Source organism: Nothoprocta perdicaria, unplaced genomic scaffold, assembly GCF_003342845.1.
Source record: "Nothoprocta perdicaria isolate Ctin4 unplaced genomic scaffold, notPer1 scaffold_257, whole genome shotgun sequence".
Classification (NCBI taxonomy): domain Eukaryota; kingdom Metazoa; phylum Chordata; class Aves; order Tinamiformes; family Tinamidae; genus Nothoprocta; species Nothoprocta perdicaria.
Window position 1 is genome coordinate 747158 of NW_020455485.1, and position 18176 is coordinate 765333.

The 18176-nt window shown below is 39.8% G+C and overlaps 1 protein-coding gene across 1 annotated transcript in view; it reads left to right on the forward strand.

Annotated features, from left to right (window-relative positions):
• LOC112948206 (ecto-NOX disulfide-thiol exchanger 1) overlaps nt 1-18176 on the forward strand; it is a gene marked incomplete at its 3' end in the record, with an annotated part of 257294 nt that overhangs the window by 37269 nt on the left and 201849 nt on the right. The window contains exon 3 of the mRNA XM_026040430.1: nt 17111-17188. The remainder of the gene's footprint in view (nt 1-17110; nt 17189-18176) is intronic.

Genomic DNA, 18176 nt, shown 5'->3' on the forward strand with positions numbered 1-18176 from the left:
TACTCTAGGAAAGATTTTTGTGATGTATTCTTTCCAAAATCAGTCCTATAAATTAATAGTAATGAATAGTAAAATAGATGGCAAAATTAGGGAGTTTGTTTCAGAATCATAGCTATTATACATTAGATGTTATAGATTAGAATTTTTTTAAAAAAGGTCTGTTTTAAAATGTTCAAAATGTCATGGCTTGGGATAGTTCATTTTTTCTTCTACTTGGGCTTTAACATTTCATCTCCCTTGGAAATTATATGTTGAAAATAATGTTCCCCATAATAATGCATTAAGCTGGAAAGTGCTTTTTAAGCAGTAAATACTCTGAATTTTTGTTGTTGCCACATACCTTTTGATAAGCAATCCCAGAATAATATAATATTATGCCTAGAACTGATATGTTTATTGTTCTGCAAAGATGAATAGGCAAATGTTGACCCTGGCCATTAGATGGAAATGAAGATTTCTAAAGCATCAAGTGTAATGTTGAATTTGCTGCATTAAATGATCTATCTTTATTTTGGCAAAGGATTTCATCTGTTAAATGTGATCTGTAAGTCTAGCTGCAAATATTTTTAAAAATGTTGTCATCAAACCAAACCTTGTGTTGACATTCGTAGTGGACAGAGTAACAGCTGTTTGTTTTGTCTTACGCATTTTGATATCCTGAACATTTCAAAGTGCTTCCACGTCTGTGCATTTAGAGGTGAATACTGCCATAAAATCCAGGTCACTAAAATTGAAGCAGAGCCTTAGAGGTTTTTGGAAATATATAAGCCCTCTGAGTTACAAGAATCAGTTCCCTCGAGGCAGGCTTTCTTAGCACTGGCACAGTCTTTTAGTAAGATATCGAACTATTTTTTTCTTTTAGAGTGGAACTGTCTGTGTCTCAAACTTTGCAGCTCAGATAATGGGCAGATGAAGCACAGGACTACTGCTGAGTGTGTAAGCGTACCCTTAAAGGGATCTATCTCATGGAATTAGAATAGTCTGTTTGGAATAATCTGGCTGAACTATCCTATATTCAACTGATGTCTATTTTCAATTGGCTGGGAAGGTAAGGAGATTAGTGTTTGCCTGGGGAGGAATCATAGTAGAGTTGCCTTTTAAATTGTTAGAGGATATAGAGCTGGGTAGGCACATCTGTAAGGGTGAAATGAGAGAACTGTCGTTCGTTTCCTTTCTCCAGCCAAGTGTAAATCTCTAATTTTAAGGGCATTCTACCCTTTGGTTTATATTTGTTTATTTTAGTTTTATAGACCCTATTTTAAATCTATTTTAATGAGCTGTTTATGCAGTGGTAGTATTTTTAATATATGCTTAGGTTCTGTGGAACTCTAAGTCAGGCAATGTTGCATAGAGAGAGCATGAATTAATAATATGGCAAAGGCAACTGAAGTATCTTTAATATACCAGCCAAAATAGATTTTGATGTGGTACTGTCTGCCAGCTTGCTTGTCTCTGTCTGGAACTGGCAATTTGAGCTGTCTTTTCTCTCTCTCCTCAGCCAGGGGTGATTTTTGCCTGTCCTGCTGCATCCTGCAGCTAAGTAGGATCTGGGCTCCCCAGTATAAGCAAGTCCAGTGGAGGGCTACTGGGATGATTAAGGGACTGGAACATATCTCATATGAGGAAAAGCTGAGAGAATTGTGGTTACTTAACCTGGAGAAGACTGAAAGGGAGTTTATCAATACATATAAATATCTGATGGGAAGGTATAAAGAAGATAGAGCCAGACGCTTCAGTCGTGCCCAGTGATAGGATGAGAGGCTATGAGCGCAAACTGAAACAGAGGAAGTCCTCTCTGAAAACAAGGAGAAAACTTTGCCCCAAGAAGTTCTGGAAACTCCATACTTGAAGATCAAAAAAGCAGCCGTCTGGACATGGCCATGAGTAACCTCATCTAGATGACCCTGTTTGGATAAGGGGGTTGGACTAGATGATCTCCAGAAGACCCTTCCAGCCTCAACCATTCTGTAATTTTTCAGCCTATTATGTGACTGTGGAATGACGATGATTTTGACTGTAGGATGAAGATCAGGGAACAGAAGAAAGCCAGTACTTCATCTCATGTGTCCTCTGCCGTGCAATCTTTCTGCACTTAGCTCACTCTGTATGGATGCAGAAAAGCAGAATAGTACTAATACTCAAGCCAACACATCTAATTATCACAATAATCAGTTTCACTAGAGGTTGCCAACTTATGAAACTCTGCAAGTATTTGTAAAATGTGGCAAGTAAAGTTCCCAGAACTCTCACTGCGACATGAAGCGTGATGCATGGGTGTGGATTGGGCAAAGACTTTTTGTCTGCTTGATTTGCTTGCATATTTCCCAGCAAATCTGGTTGGACAAATGACCAGTCTGAGCCCAGCCATACTGCAGTAGTATAGCAAGGCACTTTTTAGTCTTTGTGCATGTCTACTTCCTGGCCACTCATAAAGGGTACCCTAATTTGTCTCCAAACTTGTCTTCTTCAATAAAATAGCATGGAAAATTAAAAACAGAATAACAATTTGGTGCTCTGACCATCTGGGGTCCAGACTGAGAGATGAAGTATAGTACAGGCCCTGAAGCTGTTGGTAAGGTACGCAGTATTTTTTTTTTTTTTTTTGTAATTAATTTAAATGGTTCTTAAATGATCCTTAAATGAGTTTATACCTGAAATAGCTTTGAAAATATGTGCCTTTTCAATGAGATCTGACTGCTGCTTCTACTTCTGTCTCAGTCTGATTTCCAACAGGAAGAGCTGACTGTTACACGAGAACCTCTGCATCAGCTGAGTGAGACCTCAGCAGAGCAATAAAGGGTAGCAAATGGAAAGAGTAGGAAGCTTTTCTCAAAACCATTTAGAGAATCCCTGTTCTAATATATGAACCCTGAGGAAGGGGAGAAAGGGAAGAACAGGGAAGAAAAGGGCAATACATGCGCTTTATTAGCATGAGCATGTGTTGGTTGTGGTACATGGTAAGGAAGAAGATACCAGAAGGTGCTGAATGTATGAATTTAAAGCTGATAAAAATCTAATATATAGCATTTTTTTTTAGAATATCACACTTTTAATAAGGTTTTCGTTCCCCTGGTGGAAAGTCATAGAAAGGCTGAATTGGTTTCCCCATCCCTCTAAGGCAAGAGTTTCTACTGCACTGAATTTTGAGAGAGGAACTGGAAGAACAGCAGATCCAGAAGAAATATTTGGGTTTGTCTCTCCCAAGTATTGGAAGGAGGCTAAAGAGAAGTACTAACTGAGCCAGTTCTTTTGCAGCCTTAAGTAGTATGACCATGGAAGGGTGCACATTTGCAGTACTGCCATTCCCAAGCTAACTAGACTCATGAAGAGACAGGGCTTATGGTATCACATGCAGTGGGACACTGATGCAACTAAACAATTTTCAGGACCCAAGTTAAGCCAGTGTTGCACTGCATTCTGGAGTTACGGGGGCTTTTGCTACAGGTACATTCCCAGTGTTTGATCTATCTTCTGGGAGAAAGTCTCTTGTGAGTATGGTGTATTTAGTCTTCCAAAAGCTGACTGTATAGTAGAACCAACAAAAATGCATCCCCTTTAGCAGCCAGAGGAGGAAAGGTAGGAAGGAATCCATTGACATGCCAGTCTGGGTTCAAGAGGAAAGGAAAAAAGGTTTTCCTGAAGTTACAGGTTAGGCTGTTGGTCACAGGATAGGAAAAAAGGTTTTCCTGAAATTACAGGTTAGGCTGTTGGTCACAGGGCCTGTACACATTTATTGCAGAAATTCGTCATCAAGATTTAAGACTACAGCAGCCAAAACACTGGGGGATCTCAGGGTCCCCAAAAGATGCAGTTTATACCTGGAGTCTAAAAGTTCATGTAGGCCCCACATGAAGGCAGACACTCTGCCTATCAGTCTGGAGATAACCTGAGAAATTCTGCCAGCTGTCTTTCAGATGTGGACTTATCGGACAAATCTGATCGAGTGACATTCACTATCCAAGCTGCTCAAGAGCAAGTGTAACATCACCAATAAAACTTCTATTTCAGTTCATCTTTTGCAACTATAATATGGACCTTTTAGGAATCATATACATAAGGTACTCTGGGAAGTTTTTTTCAGATCATTCCCAGGCTGTGAGCCTGGAAATTTCTTACTCAGTTCAAGCGTACCAGAGTGTGATTTTCTCATATGCGTTATTTGAGTCCAGAGGATGCCTCACTCCAAGGGTCTAGCTGTGCTGCTGGATGAGCACAGCTGAGGAGCATGCCTAGAGAGGGGATGGATATGGACTGGTATCACTAGAAAGCTCAACTGTGAGTATCTAAACATGCTTCATTTCTCCTTTGTCTGGGCAGCCTGAAAGTCCCTTCAGCTTGCATCTGCAGAGCTTTTCTTCAGCTCTTAACTCTCACATTTTCAGTGGTCCATCAGACCCACAAGGAATTAAAAAAAGAAATAAACAACCAGTCAATACAAATCAGAATGACCACTGAAAAATAGAACCAGGTATAGGAAACCAGGACAGCATGTACATAAAGGACAAAGTGCAAATGCCTTGCTCCATAACATTCCAGGTGTTTTTTACATAAAGGAAAAAATGCAAATGCCTTGTTCCATAGCATTCTAGGTGTTTTTTACAATAGAGGAGCCCAAGGGATTTGGTGCCAAAATGACAAGAGGAGGGCTCCTTGCAAGAGTCTCCCATGCCTGGCTGGGATAGTCTCTCCAACAAGAACTTAAGAATAACCTGGCCTGGCTTCTGGGACTTACAGGCTTGATGCTGGTGCTTCACTAGCTCCTAACTCTTTGAAGAGTCAAGAATAGGACCAGTTCAGTACAAATTGTCTTGAAGCCATATGAGAAGGCATACAGTGCTTTCAGTGCTTTTCATTCTTGTAAATAGTCCCTATAAAAAGGGACTGCCAATTACTGTGCACCCTTCCCCAAAAGAAATCTTCTGTGTAGTTAGGAACTGATGAAATGACGTAAGAAGAGGAGATGCCTTGCTGTCCTAAGAACACCATTTTGCTCTGACTATGATGTATCTGCTGTCCACTAACCTAATGGGTAGAGCACTATAGAGGTGAGGGTTGCTGGAGGAAGGCAACCCCCTAATCTGCAGTGTTACCTTTCATGCCCTTGCAAACCTTGATCTTAATGCAGCTTTTTTTTCCCTTAACTTGTTTGTCTCAGTTTACTTGCCTTTCATTTGCACCAAAACCCTTTACCTACCTCCCCCTTCTTCCGATCCTTTCTGTCCTACTTTTCTTTATATCTTTGTACTCCCTACCTTTCCTGACTGTTTCCAGGGGAACACAAATTACTGCTAAATTCCATGCCAAAATATACCCGCCCTCTCAAAATAAATTTTAAAAAAATAGTACTAAGATGTGCATGCAATGAATATAATTAACCCTCTAATCTCATTACAGTCTTATCCTCTCTTTCCTTTCTTTTTTTTCCCTTGTACTTTGTGGTTCTTTTTCACTGTTTCACATCTGAAACAGAGTAAATTCCTTGTGACAGGAGGATCATCTTTTGCTTGCATAATGTGCCTATCTGTTTGAAGCACTATCTTAATTGTAATTTTAAAAGTGTAAGGCACAGAGTAGTTTCTGTACTGGAACTACAATACTGAAGTACTGTAGCATGTTATTGGAAAAGTTATTCACATTGGTGAAACAACAGATCATCTTACCAGGAAATAAAATGACTAATAGCAACTGGCCTGCTCTACTCTTAAGACAGGCCAACTTCTTGAGAATAGTTTTTTGACTGATAAGAAATAGGAAAAGAGACATAGAAAAAACATTTAATTTAAATTTAAAAAACATCTGGCACTGTAGATTGGTTGGTGTTCTGCCCTAATATTTCAATTTTATTATTAACCAGAAAAACAGAGTTCCCAAGACACAACAAACCAAAATAGGCTAAATAAAAATATGTCTGAAAACATGCATAATGTATTAACTGTATTTTGTTTCATTTGTAAAGAGCAAAAGAGAACAAATAACCAGTGTTTTGGCCCCAGATGGGCCTTTTCAGGGATACTCTTCTCCAAGCTGTTCAGTGGGGGAAAAGAGTTAAAAGAACAATTTTTCAAAGGAGTTCTTCAAGCTGCCCTATAAATGTATCCACTATTATATGTTCTTGGGTTCTATTTGTAGCGGGACATTTACAGCTCTCTGATTAGCTTGAGAAAACTTGCTGCCATAAATAAAGTAACTGGAGTTTAAATCTGTAAGCTTCTCTCCAGCCAAATATCCTTAATCATGGAAGTAGAAGTTTCTGAACTCTACAGGCCAGTTTACGCTTATGTGGGCTGACACGGTTGGGTCTTTAAACATACTTTCCATAACATTATCCTCAAAATTATAGGTAAAAATTTAGAAGATGCTTCTCCCATCTTAATGATAAATCCTCTTACAATATGACTTTGAATATTTACTTTGAAAGTAAATGCTCTGGCTCAAATGCTATCCTTACTCTGACTCCTGTCCATACATGCTGTCTAGCCCACATACAACTATCTGGTGCTTTTTACCAGAGATCACTGACCCAATTTCTGACCCAATCTGCTGGCCCATTGCTGGAAACCTGTAGGTGCTTTTGGAATATTCCTTCTGGAGAAGAAACATTAATTGAAGTAGTTGTCACTCCTGATACCTAAGATCCCAATCCCAAGATAACCTGCCAGTTTCTCTGGAGTAAATCTATCTGCGGTTGTGTAGAGAACATGATCAGAGATCTGATATTTTAGGTTTTTTTTTTCTTTTTAACCTGGACAGACTATCTCTTACAGAAGTCAGGGCTGAGGGAAAAGAAAGAGTGCAGAAATGGGGGGACAGAATATGGAAGCCAACACAGTGTCTCAAAGGAACAATCACTAAAATAATTTCTAAACAAAATAGTGCAGATTTTCTGAGGGACTTTACATCTTCTGCATTTAAACTCCTATACATATGTTGCCATACAGTTGGCAAAGGGAAAGCAGTGTTTTTAACAAATCATTTTTAAAGGTGACAGATTCCAGGAAAAAAGAACAGATTTTTGTCTTTTTCCAAATGACATTGGATATGCACCTGCACATCTAAACAAGTAGTATGATTTCCAAACCTTTACCTGAAATGAACCTTACAGAAGTCTGGGTATTTCTCTTTGCAAACTTGTCATCAAACTTCCATAGGGATTTTTTACTGCATGTCCTCTCATAACAGGCTCATGCTTTCTCTATGACTTATTTACCCTATATGGAAAGCTCTTTCTAATTTTTACAACAGCTTCAATGTTCAGAAGCTTTAAAAACTAAATTGAAATATTTCAGTGTAATTGGAAAGCATGTATGAAAGTAGAAGTTTGTATTTCAGAGAAATATCATGTTTCTTCATTTGTATTTACGGAGTACCAAACACAGCATATATTATATATATACACAGACAATAACTGTGTTTGGAAATGCCTAATGAGACTAATTTCTTGCTGTTATAATCTTTAACATGCATATGTACTTGCAAGCTCAGCTGCAGAAACGGTGGCTGTTCTTTTAAAGTATGGCTCTTATGGCTGGGCTGCAAGAGACCCTGCCGCTCTATTTTCCAGAGATAACTTCTTTTTGCACTTACCAAATCTTGAATATAACTCACTTGAGCATGCAGCTTTTCCATAGCATTAGCTTGTGGCACAGCTGCCTTAGCGATGGCTGCGTTACAAAGGCGCATACATGTCACTTGCAGACACAGGAGGAATCTGTTTCATTGAAAACATGATCTCAAGTTATGTGTCTGTAGTTGCTTGAGTGCAAGCATTTTGCAGTGCCATCATCTCAAAAACAAGTGCTTTAAGAATTAATTGCAATACAGAATTCTTGCTGCTGCTCAGTGTTCAGTAGATGCCAGCTAGTTTTGCAGAAACTTTCCACATGCAAAGCTAAAGAGAGATGCCATTAAGATTTTCCTTTAGAAAAGCATACCCAAATATATGGGCTTTGGGTTTAGATTTGGATTTTTTTCTGGTTCATTTTTAATTCACTGAAATACTTGCTTGCTGAAAGCTTTCTTTTCTCTGAATGGAGGCTGCAAATTCAGCAATAAAACAGCAAAGACAGGTCCAAAATAAAATAGTGAAGGTTTTAGGATCTTAATTATAATTCTGTTTCTCAAAGTCTCTGTCAGGCTGATTTCTGTCTTGAGAGCAGCTTGTTAAACTGTAAGTGAGCAAGCTGGTGAGACGAGTAGGGAAAATGTTTTGAAAAATAATGACCCATCCATCAAGGGCATCTCTGTGCTCATTACTGTGATGGTGTGGAGTCGCTGAATCCTTTGGGTTTCCTCACTGACTCTTGCAGATCAGATAGATAGCCAGAAAGCCTCTTCTCATTTCAGGCAGACCCTATGAAATAGGAGCAATGTTGGCATAGCAAGACTCACGCATATCCCCTCCAGGCTTAATTAATGCAACACACAACAACTGGAAGTAAAAGTGGAGGCTGACAAGAACCCTCAGCAAATCTCGAGCCCAACAGTTTATCCAGTAAGAAACAGAAGCCTTGCAAGCACTGCTCACTCCTCTAGCCTGTCATATAAAAAGCAGCGTATTTCCAAATCCTGGCTTTGCTCTTCTCTATTCTAAATAGTTTATGACAGCAGTTCTCAATCTTATTTGTACTGTTAACCTCTTCCAGCCACAAAAAAATGCTTTGTGGCCCAAGTCCTATCAGATTATTTTCAATAATTACAAACATGGCAAATGCTTGCACTCCTACTAGGAGCATCCTGTAGTTGTGTTTAGAACCATGAAAAAGTTCAGTCTAAAAGACTACTTTTCTCTCTCTGTGTAAATTTCATCTACTGATACCATCAGTTTTTTGATGAGTCAAGAATAAGGCTATACCATAAGTAAATTACTCTAAGAATCCTATGTCAGATAAATCAAAATGAGCGCATCAGCATCACCTTTACAAGAGGAGATAAAGAAAAAAAAAAAAAAAAGAGAGGAGAAAATCTGTATTAACATTCCTAATCTAGAAGGGACTTTTCTGAAGACTCTTCCATGCAGTGAATCCACGCTCACCAAAAAGTATCCATGATATAGAGTTACTCATAAAAGCTTCTGAATAATAGCTGAAATGCTAATCAGAATTAATATTTTATGTGTACATTACCCAAACAATTGTACTGACAGGAACTTTAGCCAGCTGTTCCAGTTCTTTGAACATTATTCTTGACAAAGTGCTTCCTTTGGCTATCCTTCTTTTTCTCCAGCAACAAAGTAAAAAAGCCTAAGTTTTGTGTTTTGCTTTCCTTTTCTGCTCATAATCAGCCCTGGCTACTGATTCTATTCTTGCTACTGTTGTAATACTAATAAATAAACAAACAAATAATTAATTAATTAAATAAATAAATAAATAAAATAATGAAGGTTTTGTTTGTTTGTTTGTTTTGAACGTATCTAGCATTTGCCGTCATGATAAAAGCATTCTCCTCCAGGCTGTTTTTTTCTGTGGGCTTTTACTACTATTGTTTCTCAGGCGGACTTCACAGTCTTAGGACTAAAATGGCTCTTTGCTAAGCGAGTTTTTCACATAGGTGAAAGAGGCATAGCTGTTATTCGAGCCACATGCATGTGCACGTCCTCCTGGGTCTCGCTTAGAAATTCTTTCCTCCTGTTATCAGTAGTCTTGTGTCTAAATATACAGAAGATGCAGTATATTTTGGCAGGGCAATAATTGACTTTATTAGCAGAATATCATAGATCTGTATAGAAGACTGAAATATGTCACCTCTTGGCAAGCGTTGTGACCTCTTGGCAAAGACGACAATCTTGTCTGTCTGTTCTTTTTTTTTATTTTGTTTTGTTTAGATGTGGTCCTGGGTTGCAGCAATGTTGCTGAAGTCAACTGGTTTGTATCACTCTTGTCCCATTTTACACCCTTCTCATGCTGGGGCTATAAGGCATTGAAACCAGGCTACACTAATATTATTTAAAAAAATAGTAATAATCTTTGTTTATTTGATACAATTCTTTATAATATTTTAGTGGGCAAATTACTGCTGTTTGTATTCTTGTTAGGATCAGCATTAATTTAAGTTCTGTTGTAGCTACTCAATACTAACCTACAGTGCTCCCTGCCTTTCTTTCCTCATTTCTGTGCAGTCTCTCTGTCCTGATACTCTTCTGGGGCAGGTGGCTTGTTGTCATCTCCTTATTTCAGAGCTAGCCCACTCATGCCAAAACTTTGTATATTTAGCACACATTTGGGGCACACATTTCTAGAGTATTTTGTATTAGCTCAGTGCTCTGCTGCCTCCTGGATGCATTGGGGTTGTGAAATCTCCGGCCTCAAAGATACTCCGAACTTCCCTGGACAGAGCCCGAAGGTACCAGCTTTGGCAGGGGATTGGACCAGGACCCTTCCGACCTAAATTATTCTATGAATTCATTATAGCTTTATCCTCTGAGGGAGAGAGTAGAATATATGGGAAATTTGGGGATTTGGTCTCCAGAGAAATAGGATTTTGAGGGGGGAACTAAGGCAATGGCTCAATGAAATTTAGCCTCCAGTGTTTCACATACAGTGGTAGTGAAGTTTAGCCTCCAGTGTTTCATACACAGTGGTACTGAAACAGAGAAGAGAAAAGGCTGCTTACAAGAAGGCCAAGGACATAAAGCTGAAGTCTGGCTCCCCTTCTATTTTTGGAAGGCTTGGCAGGAACTGGACACAGAATAACGCTGCTACCTGCAGTTTGTCCAGGCTGCATCTAATGGACAAAGGATGCAGAGGACTGCAAGACAGATGTCCCCTTGCATGGGCTGCGTAAGCAGGATCCTGAGAGAGGAGCACAGACAAGCAGGGATACCCAGCTCCCATTGATCTCTCCCTCCCCTGCCTTCAGCCTCCGCAGCAGCCAGGCTGCTGGCAGCAAAGTGAGGAGGCTGGTGACTATCATTGCCTTAGCCTTTATAAAATGTTAGAAGCATTGCACTGCATTGCATTGCATGCTGTGACATGTACCTGATATTTGCCTTTTTTTTTCCTCTGAGGGGCACGTTATCATCTTGGATGGATTCCCCTTTCCCTCCCACCTGTTCAAAATCCAGCCACATTCAGCAAGAATAAATTCGCTGACCTGCAGAGCTCATAACAGCCAGCTGCAGTCCCCTAGCCCCTTTTCTTTCCTGCTTCCCTCATCCATTTTCACAATCGAGGCAGTTCCTGCCTGCTCAGAAAGGTAACGAAGCTTTTCCATCCCCGTGCAGAAACTCTCTGCCCCTGGCCATCCGTCACACGAGGAGCTCATGTGCCAGCTGCACCAGACTTGGAAAAGAATGGCTTGACATATAAATGGGTGCAGAGAGCCAGCTCTTCCATAATTCAGTTTTCAAGTATGTAACGTGTTTTGATCAAGCAAGTAATTAATTCCATTCACCGTTTCAAGTTTGTTATGAGCAGTAGTCTCAGTAAGGCACTTTTCAGCCATGTAGATCCAAGCCATGTAGATCCATTATTGATTATTATGAATCTTACTGAGGTGTCTCCTGATCAGTAAAACAGGTTGTTCATTTGTGTCTGGTTGAGTACGCTCCACATCACAACTGCCTGGGGAATTGCAAACTTATCATTAGACTGTGCTAGGGAGCAGTCACCTGCCTTCTCCATACAGCAGACTGGCCCAAGTTGCTCGTCACTGATGCTTTTATCACCATGGCCTGCGACAGGTCCCTATACTGAGGAATAACAGAGAAATCAGGCATAGAGAGGGACCAAAAATTATATTGCCCCACATAGTAAGTGCAGCTGGCCACTTGCTGCAGCATGCTGGAGGAGCTATAGGGGAGTCCCCTACTTTGCGCTCAAAAAGTCAGTAGGGAAAAGAGAAAAAAAGACCAATTAATGTGTGGAGGCTTCCAAGACTAGGAGTAGACTCTGTATCAGTCATTGCAGGGTTATGGATGAAAAAACTCTATGACATCTGTCCTGCAAACTTGAACAGTGAACATTATCCCTATTTACTCTGTCTTTTGGCAATTATACCTGAAGGGTCCAGACCTCTCAGGCCACCAATATTTCTGTCTTTGAAAGAGCTGATTATAAAATGATTGATGTTCTGGGAGACCCTGAAATCAAGATAGGCACAATGTTTATTTTCTCTAGTAGTTTTTTTTACCAGAAAAACAAAGAGAACAGTGAGGGGACATTACCTTTATTATCATGATGCTGATGAAATAAAGACATATAAGGATCCGGAGTCTAGAAGCAAAGGGGATTTGCAATGATGCTGTGCAGCATTGCTGTGTGAGTTAAAGGTAGGTAACAAAGATTGTTATAGATATTGTCCCTACAGACCCCTCCCACACCTGTCAAAAAAATATGTTTTTCCTTTGGAACCCATAAAGCCTTGAATTTCGATGGTCTTTGGTGAATGTCTTCACAAGGGAGCAACTCCTTGAAAGATCTCTATCAAAACCAGGGGAATAGCAGCCCAGGCAGCCAAGTGTCCATCCCGACACACTCCATGCCAAGCACTAGCTTGCTCAAAGCCCAGGAATTGTGGGGGCAGAAACGACGACTTACCAAGCTGGTCACACAGACTGAAGGCAATCTTTGCAATGAGCCAAAAGTTAAGTTTTCTGAACCTTTGACACACACCAAGCCTTTTGTAGATTATATAGCTCTTAAGCACTTGTACTAGTAAAAAAAGAAAAAAAAAAAAAGTCTTGTTCTTAATTTTGAAGGCTTTTTAATTTCTCCCCCTTCACATACTCTTCCTACACAATAAAAAGCTATCATCTGCTGCTTTTAAAATGTATCATAAGCTCTAGGACTTGCATAACAAATGCTACATTAAGGTAATCAACCTCTTCAGACCAGTAGGTCATGGCATTGAAACTGCCTGTTCATGAAAGCACAAGTTCCTCAACTTCAGAAAGCCATGAAAATGCACAAATCACTCAAAAATAAAGCCCACAGAGAAATAGTCTCTCCTTCCCCACTGCTCCCCTGCTGTGGGAAAGGCCTTCCGCTATCACGGATTTTCCCCCAGAGTGAAATCACATTCGCCATTCTATGCAAAATTAATAAAGGTATACAGAGCATGTTGAGCAAACACTGACATATCCCCAATGGTGAATTTACATCCCCCCATTCTGTTTAAAATTAATAAAGGCAGACGGAGCACTCAAAACCAACACCAGAGAGTATAAAAACCCTGCACATGGAGCCCGTCAAGATTTGGCGCTGTGAAGGAGTTGCTGTGCTGAGTGCTAGCAAAGTGCTAGGCAAAACACACACCGAAAATACTGTTTTCCTTTCCCGGCCAGGTTCAGGAGGGCTCCCAGACGACATGCCCTGCAAATTCCTCATCTGGGAGGGGACGTCTTGTGGGTTGGTTATTCATCGTGTCCGCAGTTTTCCTGCGCCATTAAGTTCCCTTTTCCTTGTTCCTGCAGATGATACGCAGAATAAAACATACCGTCATAATCTGAGGTTTGCTCTTGCTGCATCCCGCCTTCCGCTTACCTTCCACCCTCCTGTCTCCCAAAGGCACACTCTGCTGTCATTTCCCCACGCTTATGGGGTTGTAAAAATTTTCTATGATCTGAAAAAGGCTTCATCAGCCGTGGTAAAAGACAAGCGGCTGCCAGAACAAGAGAATACAGACACCAGTAGTGCCCAGAGCATTAGTCTCCTTCAACAAATAGACCTATTTGAATACAGAAAACAGATGAGAGTTTCTGAAAATTACCTTTGGTTAACATACCTGAATGGTTATCCATCCCTCAGCGCCACTGCTTAGGAACTTGCGAGGCCTGGCATGGAGATGAAATAGCAGGAAAATGGGCTCTGGTAGTTTGTTCTACAACAAATGAGGAATCCTTTACACTCTTAAGTGATCAATAGGCTCTCCTTGATGGGTGAATTTTACATCAGTGCATTTTAGAGTCATGCAGACCTCCCCTGCAAGTGCCAGCCATTGATCTGGCAGCAGAAACTTTTCACAACGGATCAGGAGCGGTTGGAAACTGTCAGTTCTTAAAGAGGTTTTGGCCACATATTTCTGAGGAGATGAGACATGCCTTGTATTGCCCGCTGGCTCCAGGTTAGGCTTTCCTTTATCGCTTCGATGTTCTGCAGACTCTGCCGGATACCCCCAGGTTTGCGACACTGGCTTCTCCCATCAGTTAATGCTTATTTTATGAGCCCAGAAATGATGCTGCACGGAGTGAAGCTGTGCCAAGAAGAGTTGTTCCTGCTTGTCTTCATCCTTGTATTTTTTTTTTTCTGTACTTGCTGCAGCTGAAGGGGGGAATGCTGTAGCTGTGGCAAGGAAAAGCAGCCCAACCTGCTGTGCAGCACGACGGCTGGTGTGCAAATTTACAGCTGCCTAGAAGCAATGTGTCAGCTGTGTGTCTTAGCCTGTGTATGTACTGGCTCTTCACACTGCTGCTGAAAGAAACAGTGAACCAATCTGTGTTGATCTGTTAGAAATCTGAAAATGGTACTGCCTGACCCCCAAAAGTGGCGTTTATTTTGGGACTGTATTGCAAGGACTTCTTTGGCAATTTTTCAAGATGACCTCAAACCTACTGCTAAGTGTCCTGTTGTGATTCATTGGTCCATGAGTATGTGGCCAAACATGCTTGGTCACCCATTTCAGAAGCATATTTCTTAAGCAACATCTTACAGTCATCTTTAGGGAGAGCTGTGTGTTAGGATGCGACTACTAGGCTAATGTTTGGTAGCATGAAGCAGCTGTAACAAAGCATCTTCCATCCAAGAAAATCTCTTCCTGTAGGCTAGTCTTTAGTCATCTTCGTAACCTTTGTCTTCCACCTCTCCCTGGGGACCCATCTGGGTGACCTTTGCTATTCTACCAAGGCAACTCATAAATTATTATTCTTTTAAATGGCACTTAGGCTGTCATAGCAGCTGCTAGCCTTGGAGATTTGCAGTCTACCCTCTAATTTTGAGAGGAGGAAAAAAAAATGGTTAAGTGACAGAAGAAATATTGTACTTCACAGTAAAGCTACTTTTGTGTTTCATTTTCTGCTCAAGCCATTCATATCCCTGTCACTAACCTCATTCAGGTCAAGGGCTTGAGGCAGAGAAGGGGCATAATGTTTTTGGTCAGACTGATGCATCTAAATATTACAAACATCTATAATTTTGAACCTGAAATTGAGTATTATGTTAAATCCTCAGGCAAGTAGTATTAAGGCATAATAGATTGCTGAAGTTTGCATTGCATTGGTAATTCAAAACCAGGCTCTTTTGACTTGTTTTTCTAGATTTTAATGAACATGCTAACACAAAGGAACTTACTCTTTATAGTTACAGATTGGTTCCCAGATTTTGACAACTTCATAGGAAATTCTGTAGACTAACTAGTTTAAATAACCATAATAAAAAAATTATCAGACACACATTAAATATGAAGCGTGGAACAAAACATCTGCAGCACTCAGTGCATGCCTGGCTAACATACTTGCAGTGCTGTTTTACCAGCTTACATCTGGAGTGGTTCATCAGAACAGAGCAGATGCTAGTGTGAAATAGGTCATCATAGCAGCAGGGCATTAGAACAGGGAAATGTCATTTTTTTTCTTGTCATAGCAGCTATTCCTTTTTATTCACACCAATTATGAAAACGTTAGCCAAGCCTGCAATAGGCATGTATGTATTGTGACAAGCCAATGCTCTTAAAAGACACTGAGGTAAAAGCTACCCTGATGAGTATGCTTCAGAAAAATACACACCTTTTACAGTACACACCAAGCACTCTTTAATAGACTATTCTTAGTTAAGACTGTGGGGTGTTTTTTTTTTTTGTTAAGATTATGATTTCTTTTTCCTCCTCCTTTTTCCTTTTTCCTTTTTATTTTAGCAGAGATGTAACGGAGTACCTTCTTGGTGGCGAATGCCCAGAAGCAGAGATGCTAATTCACAGGCGTTTCATCAGTCATTTCAAAGGAGAGGTCACAAAGATAAGAAAAATGAACAGTACGCAATATCTGAAGCAGTGACATTCAATGAGTCCTTGTCACTAGCAGCCATTAGCATGCAAGCCTGCTGTTATATTTCAGTGCTTCATGTGCTTTTCTTGACCAGGCAGGGAGCCTTCGGAGCATTGTAGCAGTTAATACCATACAAGTTATTGTTTCTTTCTTGAATGCCTTGTGTTTTTAGTATCATTTAGATGCTTCTGCATCCCCCTGCACATCTAAAATTTTAAAGAGAATCAAAGAATGCATAATTTATATCTGTCCCAGAGGTAATGGAGTGACTCAATGATATCTGTGAAGGGGACGATTTTAAATTTCATGTCTTATGAAAGAGGTGATTTTTATATGAAAACGGCAAAAATTGGCCTTGGGGATACCCAGATAATTATCGTTACAACAACTGGTGTGGATTCCAGGAGGAATTAAAGCTGAAAGCTACAGCGTATTGGATTTACCCTTGTGTATCATAGTCGTAATAATCGAAAACATAGCAGCTGCTACATCTTCGGTAAAAGAACTTGTATTTTGACTTTAAGTAGCATCAGCAGGAGATGTGAAATGGCAGGTTTGCCTTGACACTCCAGAAGAAATCGTTGAAGACGCCAGGCATTTGTTTACTGCTGAAACTCTTTCCTTTGGTTAAAAGAAAGAACAATTGTTCACTGATGTTGGGCAGAACCTATCAGTACGTGCTTTATCACACAGCACAGTTCCACTAGACTGTTTCTGGCTTCATTTACCAAAAGTCTAGAAGTGCCATGGCTAGAAAGAAATGTCTACTTCTTTAATATGCTATATATTTGAAAATGTACTTTAAGGTCTCTCTTACAGACAGTTCAAAGGGAATATAAATTGGTGCAGCATCCTCTTTTTTTTTTCTTTCTTTTTTTGTCGAACTCGTATTGTCTTTTTATTAAGACTGATTTCAATAACATGTCTGAAAAAACTTATTATTTTGAATTTTATTTAACTTGTTTTTCACTGTATTTAAATAATTCTTATGATCTGACTGCTTGCCCAGTTTAAAATTTTTGACATCTCTAAAACAATTTTACATTTCTAGCAGTTGATATCCAAGGAGCAAGCTGATCTTATCTTAATTTCCTTCAGAAATGCTCTAGTTATAATGTCTCTTTCTGCTTCTTGTAGGATGGCCTACAAGAAACTGTGACGTTATTTTGGAAATACAGCAATGGGGCTACTAAGAAGTTACCTGCTTTTGTAAAGGTCTGTAAATTCCATTGTGCCCTGACTACTTCAGCATGTAGACTGCTGTGCCTGTTTGCTACCTTTTATATTTTTAACATATACAAACGAAAGTAAAATCTACTTTTATTCTGGAGCAAGTCTTAGGAAAAACAATATTTTAATTTCTTGCAAAATGTTTAGGGCATAACACTGTTCTGTTATATTATATATGTAGAATAAATCATTTGTCTTTCCTCTGAAGTGAGCGATAGATTGTTTATAGAGTTGAAAAAAAATGCAGAAAAGAAATGGGCCTGTAAGTCGTTATCACTTCATCACTATGTATTTCAGCGTTATCTAAAAAGGACCTGCAATCGGTTGTTCCCACCAGTGTCACTAATATGTGATCTAAATATGTGATCAGCCATCCCACAGCTACAACTGTAATTGTTTTTAGAAGTATGGTTAACAAGGGATTGGAAGAATTACTGAGACTTTCAGGTCAGGAGGAACTCTGGTTCACAGAAAGTTTAAGAAAATAATAATAATAAAAAAGTTGGTCTTTTAAAAGACTGTAAAAGGTGCAGAATAATAGTGGCTCGACTCCCACACTGTCAGCATGGCAAGAAATGCCGAGGAGAGTATAGCTAATGTTATATCCTTGTCAGCTATATTGCTAGTGTAATAAGCACTGTGGCTTGAGATCACAGTGATTTAGAGGGTGGAAAACACATCTCCGCATTTCAATATGTTTTACTATACATGTATATAACGGAGAAAAAATGATTTCTTACTATTTTCAAAGGCAGCATTTCTATAGAAATTGGGTGGGAGGGACCAATAGAAACCAGCTTTTCCATCTAGGTAGTCAAACCCTGGTAGCAGAGCGCAGTCAGGGTCTGTGGGAGTCTGTCTGCCTCTAAATAATAATTTTCAAAAGTCATTGTTGTTTGGAATATGCCCTGTTTCATTCTCTTGGTTTACTTGACAGCACTTTGAGTTTAATTGTTTTTATGGTGGCTTCTGT